The sequence below is a fragment of the Dasypus novemcinctus genome, chromosome 17, assembly GCF_030445035.2.
Source record: "Dasypus novemcinctus isolate mDasNov1 chromosome 17, mDasNov1.1.hap2, whole genome shotgun sequence".
Taxonomy (NCBI): domain Eukaryota; kingdom Metazoa; phylum Chordata; class Mammalia; order Cingulata; family Dasypodidae; genus Dasypus; species Dasypus novemcinctus.
Window position 1 is genome coordinate 4,794,406 of NC_080689.1, and position 18,602 is coordinate 4,813,007.

The 18,602-nt window shown below is 50.4% G+C and overlaps 1 pseudogene; it reads right to left on the minus strand.

Moving 5' to 3' along the window:
• Nucleotides 1–58: 58 nt before the first annotated feature.
• LOC101437254 (peroxiredoxin-like 2A pseudogene) lies at nt 59–1,741 on the minus strand (annotated as a pseudogene).
• Nucleotides 1,742–18,602: the final 16,861 nt, after the last annotated feature.

Here is an 18,602-nt window from a genome sequence, read left to right on the forward strand (position 1 = left end):
ACAGTAAAATTAATTTTTAAAAGTTCTTCTTTCAGATTCTTTTTTTCTTTATGGTAAATATTTTTGTTACTTTTATCAGAAAAAACTGTATATATAGGTGATTTTAAAAGACAAGATGCTTTCTGATGCATAATTTGATAGAACCAGGGAAAAATAATTTCTTCTAGAAGAACAAACCCCTCTGAGGTTAGAGTGGAAGACAAGGGAAAAACAGATTTCACTTTGTAAGTTGCCTGTATCAAACCATCCCAGAGCACAGCAATTCCATCATATAAGTCTTAATTTAATAACAAGTTATTAATAGAAAACACACAAGCAAAAATCCTTATATTCCCTAATCTTCAAAGCAAACATCAAATTTTCTTAATTTTCAACATGAAAATAAAAAGCATTGCAAGTAACAGCAGTTATTGTAAAGGGGGGGCAGCAGTCCAGCTGAAGCCAGCTTTTAGAGGCAATAACCCTCCCTAGGTTCTGAGGGTTTTGCCAGGTTTGCTTTGGGGCTATTTTGGCTTATTGGGCCTAAACGGTACAATGTGGAAATACGTTAATAACCCACACTGAGAATGGGGCGCATTGTGGCTAATGGGACACAAGCCACACATCAGCTCACCATGTGCTCGCTCGCGGGCACGTGCCCGTCATCCCCGAGCTGGACAGTCACGAGATCGTTTTTTCTTCGAGGCTGAGGGCTGTGGTTTGATCTTCCTAGCGGCATCCAGAACAGAAACTGGGTTTCCCTTGTCTGCAAATTCTTTCTCTCGGTGCTGGAGAAGTATGCCCTGCTTTCCTGGTCCCACCACAAAAACTCCACTGAGGATGAAGCCTTCGCCTTCCAGGTTTCCAGAGGAGCCTCCGTTCCAGGCCCGGCAGAAGCTGTACCAGACTCCCAAACAGACAAATCCCATAAACGTCATCCTTCATCTCTGGGGCCTGCAGGACTTTTTCTTTTCATCCAGGAAGACTTCTTTAAAACAGGGCTGGAAGTCCTGCGCTGCGCTCGCCACCTGCTCCTTGACCCCTGCCTAAAGGGGGGGCCCAGTCCGGCTGGAGCTTGGGGAGGACAGGCCTGCAGCCTCCTGGCCGCTGTACCCCCGGCTCCCTGCTTACCCCGGTGCTCCCAGGCTTTCAAAGTCCTGGTTCCTTCTCCAGCGTCTTCAGCTCTGGGTCCTGCACGTACTCCTGCGTCGCCTTCTGGGGCTTGGGCAGGAGCAGGTCAGTGCTGGCCAGGAGCACGTGGACCACGGCCCCATGGCGAGGAAACTCGGGTCCCGCGCCCTCACCCCGTGGGTGCCACGAACGCGTGCTTCCCGCCTGGCGCCCCCGATCCTTGTTTGACAGCAGTTTGTTGCGTGGACTTAGTAGATGCTTGCCGAGGACCTGCATTGCTGCAGTACCTGCCTCTGGTTCGCATGGAAATGGGAAGAAGGAGCAACGTTTAGCTCCTGTCCTGGAGGGGAGGGGGTCGGCAAGCCTTCCCAGGTAGGGCAGCAAGAGAACACTGTCAGGAAATGTGCCCAGGACCCAGCACAGGGGACCCACGAGCACAGGGGCCTCACTCGAGAGCCAGCTGCGCTCCGTTCCGTTTCCTCTGGGCCCCCAGGCCTGGGTCACAGCCATGAAACATCTCTGAGCCAGCCGGCCCTGTTTCCCTCAGACCCGCACTGCCTCCGCCAACTGAAGAGTTGCCCCATTCCTCCTCTCCTCTCAAGCGTGTGTGCTTCGCCTCCGTGGAACTCCACGTTGCCTAAGCTTTTGGCTCACTGAGCCAACGTCTTGAGTAATCACTCTTTCCTATTATTGACAAAATGGTTAGACAGATAAGTGACAGGTGATGAGAAGGGTAGATCAGCACTTCTGACTCATGACCCTGGGACAGCCACCCCGAAGACGGCCGGCTGTTTATAGACCAGGTGGTGCCCCAGGATGCGGGCTCCCAGCCCTGGGTCCTGCCCCAGAGGAAGGCTTGGCATTGGAATGGGAAGAGCAGAACTCGTCAGATTTCTCCTCTGGAGGCCTGGGAAACAAAGACACGCAGTCTCCTTCCATACTGGGGCCGGGAGCAGAAAGACAGGAGATGACGGTGGCAGAGCCACAAATAAACAAAGATGAAGCCAAAGGGTAGAGAGGAACGTGTCACCAGCAGGGCAGGGAGTCGCGGGCCAGGGGTTCAGGCGTAGGCGAGGCGGCCGCTGCGGCTGCTCTCGGGGCTGGGTGCCGGAGGACGGGGCAGGCGGGCTGGGGCTTCTTCACCTCTGCACGCGCCAGACCAGAGGGGTCAGGGATTTGAGGAGGGGCGCAGGGTCTTCCTAAGAGGACTTGATTATTTTTTATGAAGGACTGTGAATTCTCACATGCACACATGCCCTTCCAAATGTAAACACTAGAACATTCTAGAATGGCATGTGATTTTTTTTTCCAGTATGTGCTTTATGACTCATACTTCTGTCACCCTTCAGTTGAAAAAAAAGAAGTCAGTATTGATACTTGTTCTCCTTTCAGAGCTTGAGTTTTAGGCACTTGGGCATGGGTTGAAGGGCACTTCCATGCCTCCCAGCTGGGGCCAGAGAAGCCACAGGGCCAAGGTTTGATGAATCTGTGTCTTTATTGATACAGATAAAACCATCACATAGAGGGCAAAAATGATCTATTTCTAATAATCTCGAAAATCATTTTTCCATTCCATTCATTTTACCAGAGCTCAAAACATGATGAAGCGGTCAGATCACACAGATAAATCCTCATTTCAACCTTGCTTGGAACCTCCGATGTGATTATTATTTTTTAATCACCTCTCTAATTTTCTAAACAGATTCTTCTCTCTCTGGTCACATTTCTGTTATCACTCTGTGGTAACAGAGAGGGTGATAGAAGGATCAGAGAGCTGGAATCAGAAACTTCTAGCAAGATGTGGGTTAGGCACCATGGGCTTATAATGAAAAAGGAAGAACTGTTCTCAGCTAATGGAAAAATAAATTGGGATTGTGTTGGGAAAGTACCCAAAAGAAATGGCCTCAAGTGAGAATTGAGTTTTTATGTTTTAAAAATCTGATAGTTAAAAAAAAAAAGAATATTCCTCTCAATTATCTAATACTCTTTATACTTTATTGTTTCGTTGTCTTCCTCTAAAGGGATATGGCCCTTTACTGTCCATCAAGGGTTCTCGTAAGCTGCCTCTGCCCGGCAACCTGAAATAATTCCTCCTTTCAGACGAAAGCTTCAGCCTTGCGGTGACAGTGTCTTGTGCCAATTTCTTCATCCTCCAGGTACTAAAGGCAAAGCTGTTCGTTGTCCTCCCGGCTCTAGAGGAAGAGCCTCTGCAGAGCAGAGCAAATACTGAGGCAGCTGGCTCCTCCTGAACTCTGCTCGCCACGGCTGCTGTGTGACGGGCCATCACGTCCTTTTCCTGCTGTGAGTCAGCAGAGATGTACCAAGGGCTGCAGTGCTGGGCACTGAGCATGGGGTGGCAGCCACGACGGAACCTGGCTCTTGGCTGGTCTGGACAGCAACGGACGGCAGGGCAAAGCCAGAGGGCGGCGGGAGATGAGGTCGTGCAGGAAGAGTGGGGATTGGGGTCAGCCGCAGGGGGCGGAGGCGCTGCGTGCCAGCGCAAGGAGCCTGACAGTGTGAGGTCCCTGGACATTTTTTGAGCATGATCTGGTCGGAGCAGTGGACCAGGAGGCCCTTCGGGGCGAGCCAAGGGTGGGTCGCCTGGCAAGAGCGAAGCAGCCCCAACTTAGGGCTGCCGAAGGGACAGCACGGGGGAGGACGGCATCAGGAGCACTGAGATTTTGAGCCAATGATGAGGCTGCCAAGGTCACAGTGGAAACCGTGTCTGGGAACCCGAGAAGACACGTGCCATGGCACCGGCGCAGGCAAGGGAGACGAGCGCGGCAACTTACGAGCAAGGTCAGGCGGCGAGATGGCGCGGGGTGAGCCCGGTCCCTGGGGGCCTTCTCGAGGGCGTTTCCACGGGCCAGCGGGTGCTGGCTACGGGCCGCAGCCGGGCGTGGGGGATGAGTGGCTGGCAAGCGAAGGCAGTGGGCACGGCCTTGCTTCCTTAGGCAGCAGTGGGGGCTTTCTGGTTTGGTTTCTTAAGAAACATCTGAGGGCCAAGAAAACGGGGTCTAACTGAGGAATCAAGATCCCCCATCCCTGACCACGTCCTGCCAGGCAGTCCCTTTTGCATCTTCTTGGATTCCCTTTGCCCCACTCTTCGGCTGTCGTTGAAGATAGGACCAGCGAACTGCGCCAGCACCCCAAGCGCGCAGCTCGGCTGACCTCCCGGGAAGAGCTTTACCCACGGACGTTCAGCGAATCCTCATGCTCTAAAAGGTGGGACTCTCATTTGGCCTGTCTGACAGATGAGGAAACTGAGTCATAGAGAGGTCAAGTAACTTGTCCACATCCATGGAGCTGGGAAGAAGCTGAGCTGAGGCTCAGCCTGGGGAACCTGCTGGAATCCGTGTCCTCGATCCCAACACCGCCCCCACCCCCCACACCAAGAGGAGTCCTGGGTATTTTGCAGAAATGACAAAGAACTGTAGAACATTCTCTAAAATCTATTTTATACATGCACTGACTTGTCGTAAAGAGTGGCACGAGCTGGGTTCAACGTCACTGGGCAGCTACCGAAGGGGAGCTGGAAAATGTCATAAACCTGGACTCGAGAACTCTGGGAGTTGGAAGGGACCGTCAAGTCCCTCTGGCCAAGCCCATCTCAAGCCTTTTCCCAAGAGGTTGCTCGAGATTGTACATTCCTTTCAGCCACCTAGCATGACTCCAATTCCTCCCTCTATGCCCAGGAGGAAGTGCTGGTGAGGCCTGGCGCAGAAGCGCCTAAGTAATGACACATCCGTGCTGGAATGAGGGCCCGGGTGCCTGACGTGCAAAGAAGTAGCTCTGGAGACCTCCCCTGGGTCCACGAGAGAAGCAAGCAGAACCCTCCTGAATCCTGCAGAAGGAAAAGCCGCAGGCTGTACCGGCGGCTTGAACCGCGCCTTGTTGGCACTGGCCCGTTTTAAGATTTGTCCGTTTCTTTCTAAAACTGAAGTTGCCAGTGTATGAACTGCAGTTGGTGCCTTTCCCCGTTTAATGGCAGTTTGTCTCGCTGCCAACAGGGACGCAAGTGATGAGAAAACACTAAACGTGTGTCTCTTCCAAAAACAACTTTCTGTTAAAAAAAAAAAATGACTGTGCAAACACGCCGCTCCCTGAAATGGCCCTATACACAGGTCAAGAAACAAAAAGCACATTTTGCAATATAACTGCCTCTTCCCGAAACTGTGGAAGCTTTCTGGGGGCTGCTGAATCTGGTGAGCAGGGGAGCGAGACAATATTACCGTTCAGTGGTCTTTTGCATTCAGCTCGGAAATGTATTACATTTTGAGGCTGTTCTAGTTGTATAATTAAATTAAAGGACTTAAGGAAAATACAAAAACACTTACTTTTCACATAAAAAATATGAGTGGTTTCCGGCCTGACTTTGAGAGTAGACGGATTAGGCAGTTAGTTCCACGGGTTTGGTTTTAGGGACACTGGGCGAAGGATGGAGACAGAGTGCCCCGGGGCTGGGGGGCCTGGGGAGGAACCGTCAGCCAGGAGAAGGCTTTCTCCCACCGTGCTTTGCAGCCAAGGTATGCCCCAGCCCACACCTGTCCAGACTCTGTGGTGGTTGCACTGTGTCAAGTTCAGCACGAGCAGGTTACAGTCAGTATGGGAAGTACAATTTTAACTTTGTGAAAAGAAAAGGTAGGGGGGGCAGGTATGCAAGTAGGGAAAATATGACACGCGATCGCACCAAAATGTGAGTGGGGGGTGATGGAGAGTTCCATCTTGCCCTCTGTGCTTGCCCCACTGACAGTTTTCTTTGAGCACCCCCGCCAGCCCCCGGCCCCACCACTACTCTGTCCTGAAGCCAGCCTGGACTTCTTGGCCCTGTGCGCCCCTCTCCGAAGCGCCCCCGCTCAGGTTACGCGAGCACCTCGCTGCTCTGAGCTCCCCCCGGCTGTGAACCTGCCGCTCCTTCCCTGTTTCCTCTCGGGTTCCGCACCATCCCCTGTCCTGCCACGGGGCTGGACTCCAAGGTCCGGTCCTGGGCCCGCTCCTCAGCCCCTGGCCCCTCTCTGCTCCCCGCCGAGGGCGCTCGCTCCTTCCACCGCCCCGGCCCTCCGAGGCCCTCTGCCCAGCGCGCCGCCCCGTCAGCCAGCGCCGATTGCAGGCCGCGTCCCGCCTGACCCCGCAGAAGGTCTGGCCCAGAACTAGCCCAGAGCAGCCCGCGGTGGTCTGGAGCTGTATGGACCCCAGAAAAACGTGTTCTTCAATGGAATCCCCTCCTGCTGTCAGTAGGACCTCCTGATGAGGTCGCTTCGGTGAGGCGTGGCCTTTCTCCATCAGGGCTGGTTTTAACCCTATCCTGGAGTCCTTTATAAGTGGAGTGAAATCCACCCAGAGAGAGACCCGGAAGTCAGGGGCTGGACGTCGACAGAACCCGGAAGAGAAGGGAGAGGGCCGCAGGTGCCGCCGCGGGCCTCGCCAGGGGACGGAGGAGCCAAGGTTTGCTGGCAGGCAGCCCCGGAGTGCCACAATCTTTGGGGAGAAAGCGTCACTTTGATGAAGCCTTGATTTAGGCTTCCTTTTTCTTTTTTAAAGATTTATTTTTTATTTATTTTCTCTCCCCTTCCCCGCCCCACCCACCTGTTGTCTGTTCTCTGTGTCCATTATGAAACAAGCACCTCTCCTGTGTCCACATTTTTACAGACTTGTATTCATGCGTCTACTAAAGAATCTAGTTGATGAACGGAGGCTAAGAAACGACACGAGCGACTTTGTCAAGCAGGCAGACTGCAGAAAAAGGCCTTCCCGCTCTTGCTCATCAAGATTTCTAATTAAATAGAATTATCTGGATTCACATCGGCAAAAAGAGTCCCTGGGTTCTCAGCTGTGACTTAGACATAACCGTCCTCCCCCATAGAATTAATATGTTTTCCGTGGAGTTTTCTTTGTCTCATTTACACATGGAAGGGAGCTTAATTACTTGGGTATCTTTTCTCACCTGAAATAACGAAGGCCCTTGTATAGTGCCGCACCTTAGCACGAGCCAGGAATCCTATTTATAAGTCATCTGGGACTTCGGCTGCCTGCACTTTGGCCGCTCTCCACAAGTTAGCATTTCCAGAAGAAAGAAATAACGGTTGATTTCACTAAACCTATTTCATGACAAAGGCAGTAAGAACCACTGATTGAAATGAGGCCTTTCTGTGGCCTGCATTTCCTTTTTATGCTGTCACCATTTACAAGGATAAACGCCTCATTAATTAGCACTCAACTAATTCCACTTTTGGAATAAGGGCTCAAGTTAAGCTTTGTGTGTTCCATTTAAACAAAGTTTAGGAAAGGAATTAAAAGTGTAAATGAGAGATCAAGAGGAATCTTTGAAGATCTCCCTGTGAAGGAAAACAGCCTGTTGATGTGTACAAATAACAGAAATTCCATAAACCAAGAGGTCAAGTAACCCTTTCCAGGAACACTCTGCTTCCGGAGGTGATGGCAGAGATGATGCCGAAGCACATGACCAAATTTCCGGAGCGGCACAGAAGGGGTTGGTCTCGGGATGGGAGGGCAATGAGTGCCCCATGCCCAAAGATCTTTTTCCAGAAGACTGAAAGCCGTGTGGAACTGGGCACTGCTAGCACTGGCACGTTTTCTAACTCAGGAGCGCCCCTCCTGCCCCCGCGGAGCCACTGTCCACCCTTCTCCAGCTGTTCTGTGCCTGGGAGCCTGACCGCATGGGCTGGGCCAATGGGCCCCCGCCCCCTCCGGCGTGGGGCAGAGTTCAGCCACAGGGAAGCTTCTGGCAGAAAACGTGGGAGGTCAAGGTGTCTCCTCGCCTAGAGCCTTCCCTGCAGGGTTGCCTCTGCCTTTCAGCATCCTTCTCCAAATGGGGAATCCCAGGGAGTTCTCTTGCACCTTCCAGCAATGGCTCCGTCCCCTTCTCCCTTTGGGCCCAGCCCCAGGGTGAGGCACCCCCTCTTGTGGTCTCCCTATCCCTCACCCACCCTCGGTAATAGGCCCTTTGTTAAGTCTTTCTTGAACTGTTCTAACTTGAGAACGCTCCTTCCTTCTGGACCCGACTGCATACATATATACGTACATGTACATTTAGAGCGGGCTGACTATAAATGCGAAATAGTGCAATGTAGAAGTATTAAGAAAGTTGTACTTTATTTTTTTTTAAATTTCCCTCCCTTTCCCCCCCACCCATTGTCTGCTCTCTGTGTCCATTCGCTGTGTGTTCTGTGTCCGCTTCTGTTCTTGTCAGCGGCACCAGGAATCTGTGTCTCGTTTTGTTGCATCATCTTGCTGTGTCAGCTCTCCGTGTGTGTGGCGCCATTCCTGGGCAGGCTGCACTTTCTTTCACGCTGGGCAGCTCTCCTTACGGGGTGCACTCCTTGCACATGGGGCTCCCCTTTGCGGGGGACACCCCTGCGTGGCACAGCACTCCTTGCGCTCATCAGCACTGTGCATGGGCCAGCTCATCACATGGGTCAGGAGGCCTGGGGTTTTAACTGTAGACCTCCCATGTGGTAGGCGGACGCCCTGTCCACTGGGTCAAGTCCATTTCCCAAGAAAGTCATACTTTAGGTACAGAATTTTGAAATAATACGAGTCTGTATTAGTTATCCACTGCTACATAACAAAATGCCTCAAAACGGAGTGGCACCAAACAACAATGAAGGTTCACTCTCCTCCCAAATTATGTGGACCAGGAGCTGAGAGTCCCTCACCTGGGTGGTGCTGGCTCAGTGACTCAGGAGGGGGCCATCAACCTGTGGGCAGGGGCTGCGGTTGGCCAAGGCTTGGCTGTGTCTGAAGGCTCATTTCCAGGGTGGGCCAGCCAGTGGCGGGCGAGTTGGTGCTGGTTCATGGCGGGAAGCCTCGGTTCCCGTCCATGTGGACCTCCCCACGTGCCCTCATGACATGGCAGCTGGCTTCCCCCAGAGTGAGAGATGCACGAGAGAACCCGGCAGAAGTTCTCCTGTGAAAGATCTGGCCTCGGAAGCCTCCCTTCTGCTGTATTCACTGGTGAATCAGCACCAAGAGCGGCTGACACTCAAGTGGGGCATGGGGAGACCTTAAATCTTCAGAAGGGAGCTACGTGGAAGAATTTTTGGACAACCTTTATAACCACCACTATCCTCTATCTTCTACCCTGTCCCCAAACTTAAAAGACTTCAAAGAAAAACAGCAACAACAAACCCCAACCCTGTGTGATGCCAAAGCTGGAGAAGATTGCACACCATGTTCATAGCAACAGCACATGTCAGTGCCACCCTGGCTGACACCCAAGTGACGTAAGTTACAAACGTCTTTGGGAACATACCCCTGAGAGAAAACGCAATTGCTAAGTACACGTTTATGTTTCACGGCACATGATATAACCTCACTATAATAACTCAGCTTTGGTCCTGAGTGGCAGAACCCAACTAGAACAAATCCAGCCAAGAGGAGGCTGCGTTAGAAGCTGTGGGAGGGCCCAGGACAGCTGGAGCCCAGGAGCCTAGTGCGCCAGGTGTGCTCGCTCCCTCAGCGTGTGTGGCCTCAGGCTTCTTGCACCTGCAGACCCACCTTTTGTCAACATCATCTCCATCCAATTCATCCGCCCAGCGGACGCTCACCCTCTCTCATTTCCAGTTTTATCATGCCAAGAAACCCTGGGACCATGCACCTGTGGCCTGGGGAAGCGGCAGAGGGACTGTGTCCAGCCCAATTCTCCACCAGGTGACCATGGCAGACCTGCCAAATGCTTGCTCCTGAGTTGCCATAAACTTGGGATGGTCGCGAGGGGAAGCAATGCCAAGAAACGTGGAGTACCGGGTAGATGGAGTTCACTGGAGAGAAATTTAGATTCTCCTGCTGAAATACCAGGTGATGTGAGGCGAGCCGATCTTCCTTGGAGAGGTTCCAGTGCAGCCTCTCTGGGGACTGGGGCTTGAAGGAAGTTGCAGCTCCTAATCGCTACATATTTGGAGATGCAGATGCACCTACAGAGAGCCTGGAATGCCTAAAACAAGAGCCCTAAACCACACTCTGTAAGTAACCAAGGGGTGCCAGACTAAGCCCAGCTGCAAAGTGTGGGGCAACGAAGGTCCACCCCACCGGCTAGAGCACGAGAGCTCAGCTCACCCAAAGCCTGGAGTGTGTTCTCCAAAAACTCTCTTAACTTGGGAAATCCCAAATACAAAATGTGAAAGTGCGGTGTCAAACAAAGCATAGCAAAAAAACGTGTGCCCTCAACTTCACCAAAGACTCCAAATCCCCAAATGTGGAGGAAGTGTATCTCTAAAGGCTGTTGCAAGTGCCCTAGGGAGAATTTCGGAACATCTGTGTTGGTGCTATTAGCCACAGAATCTAAGGAAGTCCTACAGGCCCCAAGACTGGTTGGGTAAACCCCGAAAGAACAACTGTAGGTGCACGGCCAGGTCTCTCAGAGCACAGTGAAACTTCGCACTTCATAGCACATGAAGCAGGTACCAAATTTAGAGTATTTTGCAGGAATCTGTTCTTCTGTGTTCTTTCTAATAAAGGAGACGCCTGGGGCAGAAGCCTGTCCGATACCCACCATCAGCAGCACAAACTCTAGGCAAGGTCCGGCTCACGTGCACATACATGGTGGACTTCCTGCCGCACAGGTGGAAGCAAATGTTGTGTTACCAAATGTTTCTCAACCAATTTCCTGAAATTGCAACTGTCTTCTTTCAATTCCCTAAAATGAGATTAATTTTTAAAAATAGTAACACTGGAGTTCCCCAAATTTTGATTCCTGAGCATCACTAAAGAAGTGTCTGGAACTGCTTCCTTTGCACAGAAAGCAATCTGTGGCTTTATCAGTGGTACAGAAAAGCTACAACCATGAACCAAACTTCTTGTTAGACCCAAAAGAGCCAATCACTTAAATGAATTGACTTACACCTTTTGGTTCCTTATGCAGAAATGGCCTACATTTCTTTGCGGAACCCAGAGACTTCCACAAAGACAGAGCTGAGTGGTGGAGAACATTGGGAGGCGGTGGGTCCTTGTCACAGAACAGGCTCTGGAAAAGGAGGGGTGTGCCCACAGGTGCCCCTGAAAGCTGGGAGCAGGGCAGGGTGGGACTCGGGCACTTGATGGGAGGGGCCCTAATGGGTCCAGCTTGCCTCTACTGCCCCGGTGGTACCTTAAGTCAAAGGTGCCTTCTGCAGCCTCACCTGGAACCCCTTCGCCCTTTCCTGGCCCCTGCCATGCCGGCAGCACCCCGGCAGTGCAGAAGAAACAGAAAAGGGGGCTTCAGCCACAGAGCCTCACAGGGGAGGGCGTGTGGTCAGGAAAGAGCCCGCTCCCGGCTCCCGCGCTGGCTTCCCTCCTCGCTTGGTGCCTGAAGAACTCCGAGAAACCCAGACAGGAGGGGAACTGTGAAGAAGAACAAGAATCCGGAACAACGTGCAGAGTGGCGAGCGGGCGTCTAGTTTGGGAAGCACAGTGGTAAATGCTATGTCTCACTCGAGGGGCGGGGGAAGCCAGCGGAATGTAGAAGTAGCCGTTCGGGCACCTTCCCGAGAAGAGCCTTATGATTTCTAGCGAAGGGCCAGATCAGAGATTCTGAACAGGCTGGCTGAATTGGACCAACAGACAGGAGCTTTCCACCGTAACATCCGGGAATATGGCTTCCTGAGAAAGGTCAGAAGACGCAGCCGCCCCGGCGTGCCCTCACCGGGCGCTGGTGGGCTGGGGTTCGGCAGCGGCGCCCCTTTGAAGCAGGCTGGTAGGATAGGGAATAGACGGATCTGGAACCTGGCAAGAGAGGCCACGTGGACGTCGGTAACCCCCAAGAGGGCTGCTGGGGGACCCCCACCCCCGGGATCCTGCTACCCAGAGCAAAGACTTCTTCCTGGGAGCAAGGAAAAGTCCCGACGTTCTCCAGGCACTTTATCATTGGGCCCTCACTAAGGGATTGAGGGGTGGGGGAATAATCCAAACCGCAAACGCCTGGAGCCCCCTCCCCTGCCTTTAGCAAAGGGGAGAAATAATTAGCAATTTACACGCAAACTGCTCTCTCTCCCCCCCCCACCCCCCCGCCTTTTGCCTGCAGACCTGTCCTGTCCTCTGTGCTCCGCTGTGGCCATTCTTCCTCAGCCATGTGGCCACACATAGCCTGGGGCTTGTAAATTAGCCCTTTTCATTCCTTTTCATCCCCTTCCTCACTACCTGGGACCCCTGCTCTGTTACTTTCTGTTGTTTTCTCCCATTTCTCTTCCCTCCCTACCTGAATAAATTACTGGCCTAACTCACCCGACGCGCTCTTGAAATTCATTTCTCCAGCATAGTCAAAGAACCTAGATAGACTCCGGTCCACCCTCAGGTGGGCAGGAGGTCTCCGTCCAGCACGGGGCCCCCTCCCCGCGGCCTTGTCTTCAGCCTCTGTCTTCTTGGGTCCTGGGGCACAGGAGCTGGTCACCACTGTCCGGGGCATCTGAAACCATTTTGTAAGTTCAACGAGAGGCCGCGTATACTACACGGCCAGCCCCAACCCCTTGCGGAAAGGGAAAGGGGACAAATCAGTTCCTTGAGTTACCTAAGTCCTGCCCTCGGGGGTCCTGGGAGGCTGGCTTCTCCCTCCTCTGGCCGTGGGACGAGGGGAGCGGGCTGTGCGGGCAGGTGCAGGGTCTCGAGTCCCCTGGGGCGGGTGAGCATTGACTGCAGGGCCAGGTGCGTTCCTGCTACCTGGCTGCTCCGCCTGGGCTCGGGGAGGAAGCCACGGGCAGGCCCCGGCATCAGCCTTCCACCCACGGGCGCCACGGGGGACGCCACGAGTGAACCGTGTCACCGCCAGCCTGGTGCCCAGGGAGCTCCGGCGGCAACGGACGAGCTCGGGGCCGTCTCCCCGCTGAAGGCCAGCCCGCGCGGCCGTGCTGAGGCTACGAGTGGCGGATTCTCTGAAGCCTGCGCTGCAGGGCGAGGAGATCCGGGTCTTGCTCAGCTTGCGTTTCCAAGGAGCTCTGACTTGCTACTTACAAACCGTACAGCGTAAGATTTCAGAAAACACGTGACTGGGGAAAAAAATACCCTTACTAAAGTGGAATCTGGGTGGAAATCGAGAAACATGATTCTTCTGCAGTCTCCAGGCACCCATGCGGGTGACAGGCAGGACGCTTGTGAGTCGTTCAGAGAAAAGGCTGGCGAGAGCCGGACACAGCATCTCACAGAACACGCGCAGCTTTACCTGCGTTCCCACGAGAAACTTCCCTTTCTAGATGAAGAAGCCGAGGTCGTGAGACAGGGCCGTCTCATAGAAATAGAACGCAAGCCCCGTTTGCATAGAAGTGAGCAAACGTGCCTTGGAAGCCAACAGAACTGAACTTTCTCAATACAGAAATGTTTCTCAATCTGCTTGCGCACAAGTGTTGGTCCTCAGCTGTTGCGGTCTTTTGCATAAATTCCTAGAGGGGAATGAGTAAATTCTAAGGGTTTTCTAAAGAGTCCTGGCACACATTACTAAGTCACCCTTCCGAAAAGTTGCAGCAATTGATAATGGTACCATTACGGGATGATAATTTTTGTACCATCTGGCTTCAGGACCAAACAATCAACTACATTTGGAAAGAAATGAATTGAGAATGGACGGATTGTAGCTACATATGGGGGCCTCTATTTATCTTTCTATGAAACTCTATATACTATTTTCCAATTTTTGTAATTAGGATGCGGAGTTACAGAAAATTGGGAGTCAGCCAGATAGTTTCCGAGGAAGAGACTGCACCAAGAGCAGGAAACACCCGACAGCCCTGGGGGCCAAACATAAGTGAGCACTGAGGCAGGGGAAGGGCCACGCACGTGGCAAGAAGCTGGCTCAGCCGGCGCTTCAGAGGGGAAGCTCTCCAGACCGGCTTCTGCCCTTGAGAATTGAGGGTCCTGGCTGCCTGCCAGTTATGATCAGAAATAAAGAGTAACCCAGGGCAGGGGTGGGGGACAAAGGCATGGAGATGGAGAGGCTCTGGTGGCAGGGAGAAGCTGGCACGAGGAGGAGAGGCCGGCTCTGTGATGGTTGACCAGCTAGACCTCTGACTCCAGGCACTAGCTGCAGCCATTGGAGGTGAAAGACAAGCTTTCTAGAAAGGCCAGTCTTCTCCAATGAACTCAGTCCAGTCCCCGCAGGCTCCTGGGACTGCCGAGAGAAAGGCAGCAGCTGGGTGGAAAACACCTGGGAGGTTTGACTCGGCCCCAGCAGCTGGTAATGCCAAGGGCAGGCCCTGGGATTCCATGAGCTTTGACATTAGACTTAGGCAGTTGAAGAAAATAATATGGAAGCAGAGACAGAATTAATTTACATTTATTTAAATTAGAGGCATTCACAAACCACAAACCCTAGAGATTTTAGGGTACTGAAACGGTTGCCATGGTTTTTAATAACTCGAGGAGAAACAGTACGGTAACTAAAGAGAGGGAAGTGGTGAAAACAATTCCAATAGTTTCACGAAGGAAAACACCGAACACTAGTCAATGTGGATCCCTTAACACTCACCCGCCCTAGCAATAAACAAAGTAATATTCGACATGGCTTTGTCAGAGAAGTTAAACTTTAACCACTGGTGGAAAGCTTGGTAGATCAAGGGCTGTCCTTTATATGACTTTTCTTAACTTCTGTAAAAGGGTTTAAATGTTTCCCACAGAAACCACTCAATGAACCCATAAAATAAGATTTCGTGTCGGAAGGGGAGAACATACCGTGTGGTTGGTAAAGACTGGTCTTGGGCCAGTATATCATAAATTCTCATCAGTGATGGTAGAGGAGGGCACATGAATAAACGAACAGGGAGATGAACCCGCTTGGGGTTAGAACATCCTACCAATGTCCTAACCGTCTAGATAGGAGAAAGAGAGAGAGAGAGAAAGGAACAAAAAAGGGAGTGAACACACAGTCCAGTCAAACAGTCACTGTCTGGGGTCCCCTAGAACAAGTCTTGTAGAAAACCAAGTTTCCAGGCGCTGAGACACTGTTAAGCACGAATGTCAGATTTTTTCTATTTTGCACAGAAAATTTTCAAAAATGTATCACCCACTTTTCTGCTTTCTTAAAGAATGTCATGAGTACAGTATGTCCTCTTGATGATGCAGAGCAATCATTTATGATCAAAATTTGCCTTTTAACTTGATAAATATTTATTGAGCATCTCTACTTTATGCCATGGACTATGAGCCATTTTTAAAAGATATTTTAAAACCAAGTGTTGAAAATTTTCTGCTCAGTGAAAGAAGCCAGTCACAAAGGATGACATACAGTCTGATGCCATTTCTCCAAAATGTCCAGAAGAGGCAACTATAGAGACACAGGCAGGCATTGGACGAATGTTGGCTTGGGGGTGGGGTGGGTGGAAGGGGCATAATGGCTAAGGGGTGTGGGGTTTCTTTGGGGGGCAGTGAAAATGTTCTACTGTTGGATGTGGCAGAGGATGCACAACTCTGTGAGCATACTAAAGGCCATTGAACGGTAGACTTTAAATGAGTGGATCGAACCGTATGTGAATGCTATCCAATAAAGCTGCTTTTAAACCGAGCAGGTTAACAGAGTTGGGAAAACAGGGAGAGATAAGGCATGAGGAAGGGTGAGGAAGGCAAGAGGGGCAGCGGGGCTGCGTGGAACTGGCAAGCGCAGCTCCCCGCATCTCTGCAGGATTCTTTGCCCCGACACGGAAGAGCCTTGGACTGCTCTGCTGTGCTGCTGCCGTCTCACCCTCCTGGCCTCATGCCTATCTGTGGCCTTGGCTGCCTCCCGCTGGCTCTGGACTCAGAAGGGCCTGGGCTCGAGGACCGCGCTGTGCCACTCAGGGGCTGGGTGATCTTGGTGAGCTCTGTCACCTCTCCAAGCTGCAGTTTCCTCATCTTTAAAATGGCGACAATAACACCAACCACTTAGTGTTGACGTGTGATAAAGTTAAGGGAGAAAAAAGCTTGAAAAGTGGCTGGCTTTGTGTCTGACTCAGTAAGTGTTTCAAAGAACTTTCTGGAAAGGGAATATCGGCAGGTTCGAAGTGCAGTGTCACTGTGAATAAAGCCAGAGAACGACCTTATTGACACATTTTATCTACTTGGGTGCCTTCAGCTTGGTGAGGATGTCAAAAGAAGGGGAGTAGAGATTGGTGAGCTGATGCCTAATCTGTGCAGAATTTACAATTAGGTTGATTGTAATGGTTTGGAAATGTTTGGAGGTGATGGGGGCATAGGAATAAGTATTAATTGAGCACCTACTGCTTGACATGCCTATCTTATTTAATCCTCATCTAAGTGTGAACATGGTTGAAAAGGGAAGTTTTGGCCAATCCATGAAGCTGGAAGGAAAGCTAGAGGATAAAGCAGGTGACTGTATAACTCAGTGATTTCTGGGGTGTCCAAAGATTGTGGCTAAGAATACAAATATAGGAATGTTCTTTCAGCATTCTATAACAAAGGTACATCATCAGTACAGGATGTTGATATTGGGTGATATATGGGGAAAATGCACCTAAAACATACTTCTATGGGATATGAATGTGTTCATGTTATCATAGGTATGTTTTCTCAATAGACAGAGGCCCCCAGAGTAGCTAACAAAGTAGTTATTAAACTTGCATCCTGGGGAAGTTCTGTTACTTTCTCAAATAACATGGCAAAGTCTCTAAACTATATAAGCTGTGCCTAAGAAAACTGGCTGATATGCCAAGTCCTTGGTCTTAATACTTGTACTTATGAAACTTATTCCTATAAAAATGAAACCTAGCTGATTATAATTAGTGCCTAAGAGTTACCTCCTGAAAATCTCCTTGTTAGTCTAATGTGGCCTTTCCCTAAGCCAAACTCAACAGATGAGCTCACTACCTTCCACCCAGTATGGGACATGACTCCTGGAGATAAACCTCCCCGGTGCACCAAGGAGTTTTTTACCAAGTGCTAACTAGCAATCAATGGATTTGGAAAAAGAGCTTGACCAAAAGGGGGAAACATTAAATAAAAAAGAGTTTTTATGGCTAAGAGATTTCAAGGTGAGTCAGGAGGTCATTCCAGTGGTTATACTTACAAGAGTCTCAGGCAGATTTCACTAATTGCCACAGTAAACAAAGTAAAAAACAAAAGTGCTCCTGAGGCTATTCATGAACTATTGTGGTTAATAATCAAGAAAATGTGGCACTGATGTGGAAAAAGTGGCCATGGTGGCTGCTGGGTGCAGGGAAGGGGAGGAAGAGAAGAGATGTGGAGGCATTCTCAGGACTTGGAGTTGTCCTGGGTGGTGCCCCAGGGACAATTGCCGGATGTTGTATGTCCTCCCATGGCCCACTGGGAACGTGGGAAAGTGTGGACTATGGTGTGGACCACGGGACATGGGGTGCAGCGATGCCCGGAGATGTACTCACCAGACGCAATGGATGTGACATGATGATGGGGGAGAATGTTATTGGGGGGGAGTGGTGGGGTGGGGGACCTCATATTTTTTTAATGTAATATCTTTTTAAAAAATGAATAAATTGAGTAGAATTTGAAAAAAGAAAAGAAAAGAAATAAAATGAACAATTCTTGGAAATGTAAAAAAAAAAAACACAAAAGTGCTCCTGAGGGCTCGAGGGATGTGGACACTACAGGCAAGACCCACAGTCTCATGAAACCAACACCCTTTGGTGGACCCTATTTGGAAATATATGATAATCTATTTCTCCAAAATAACGTAGTTATTTTACAATTCTCCTACTCATGATTCTTCTACTTCTTTTATTTGAACCTGTAACTTTTAATATACCCATTAAATATATAACTCAAGGATTTAAATCTTCTGCTTGTTCATATTCTGGTTGAGCCCTGAATCCCAGCAGAGTTGAAACCGACTCCTGCTTCTTCAAGTTCTTCAGACTTGCCCTGGACAACCAACGAAATGATGATGATGGACAAGTCCCATTCCAAAAAGCAAGGAGTGTTTAAAACTGCAAGCAAAATGATTCCTCCCATCTGCCCCATGATATCGAAGTTCCCTCTCAGTCCGAAGCAGTCAGGGTGGACATCCTCCCAAACCCTCCAAGACTGAGGCATGAACAAACTTACAGGGGAGTGCAACCATGGACCAGATTTATTGTTATTGTACTTATTACCATGTGTTAACAGCAGAACTTCTAACACTGATGTAGAGACAGTGGTTTCCAGGGAGGGAAGGGGGGGGACGAATGGGTGGAACAGGGCATATTTGGAGCAGTGAGTTTCTTCTAGATGACACTGCAATGATGGACATACGATGTTAAGCATTTGCCAAAGCCTCTAAATCTATACAGCACAAAGCGAACCATAATGTAAACTATAGACTTTGGTTAGTAGCAATGCTTCAATATTGGTTCATCAATTTTAACCAATGTACCACACTAATATAAGATGTTAATAGTAGGGGAAACTGTGTTGGGAGGGGAGGGGTTCTATGGGAAATCCTTATACTTTCGGTGTAATTTTTTTGTAAATGTAAATGTAAAACCTCTCTAAAAATAAAGTTTATTATTATAAAACAAAAATTAGCGATTGATATTCCTGTCCAATGAGGCACTATTGAATGACCAGCT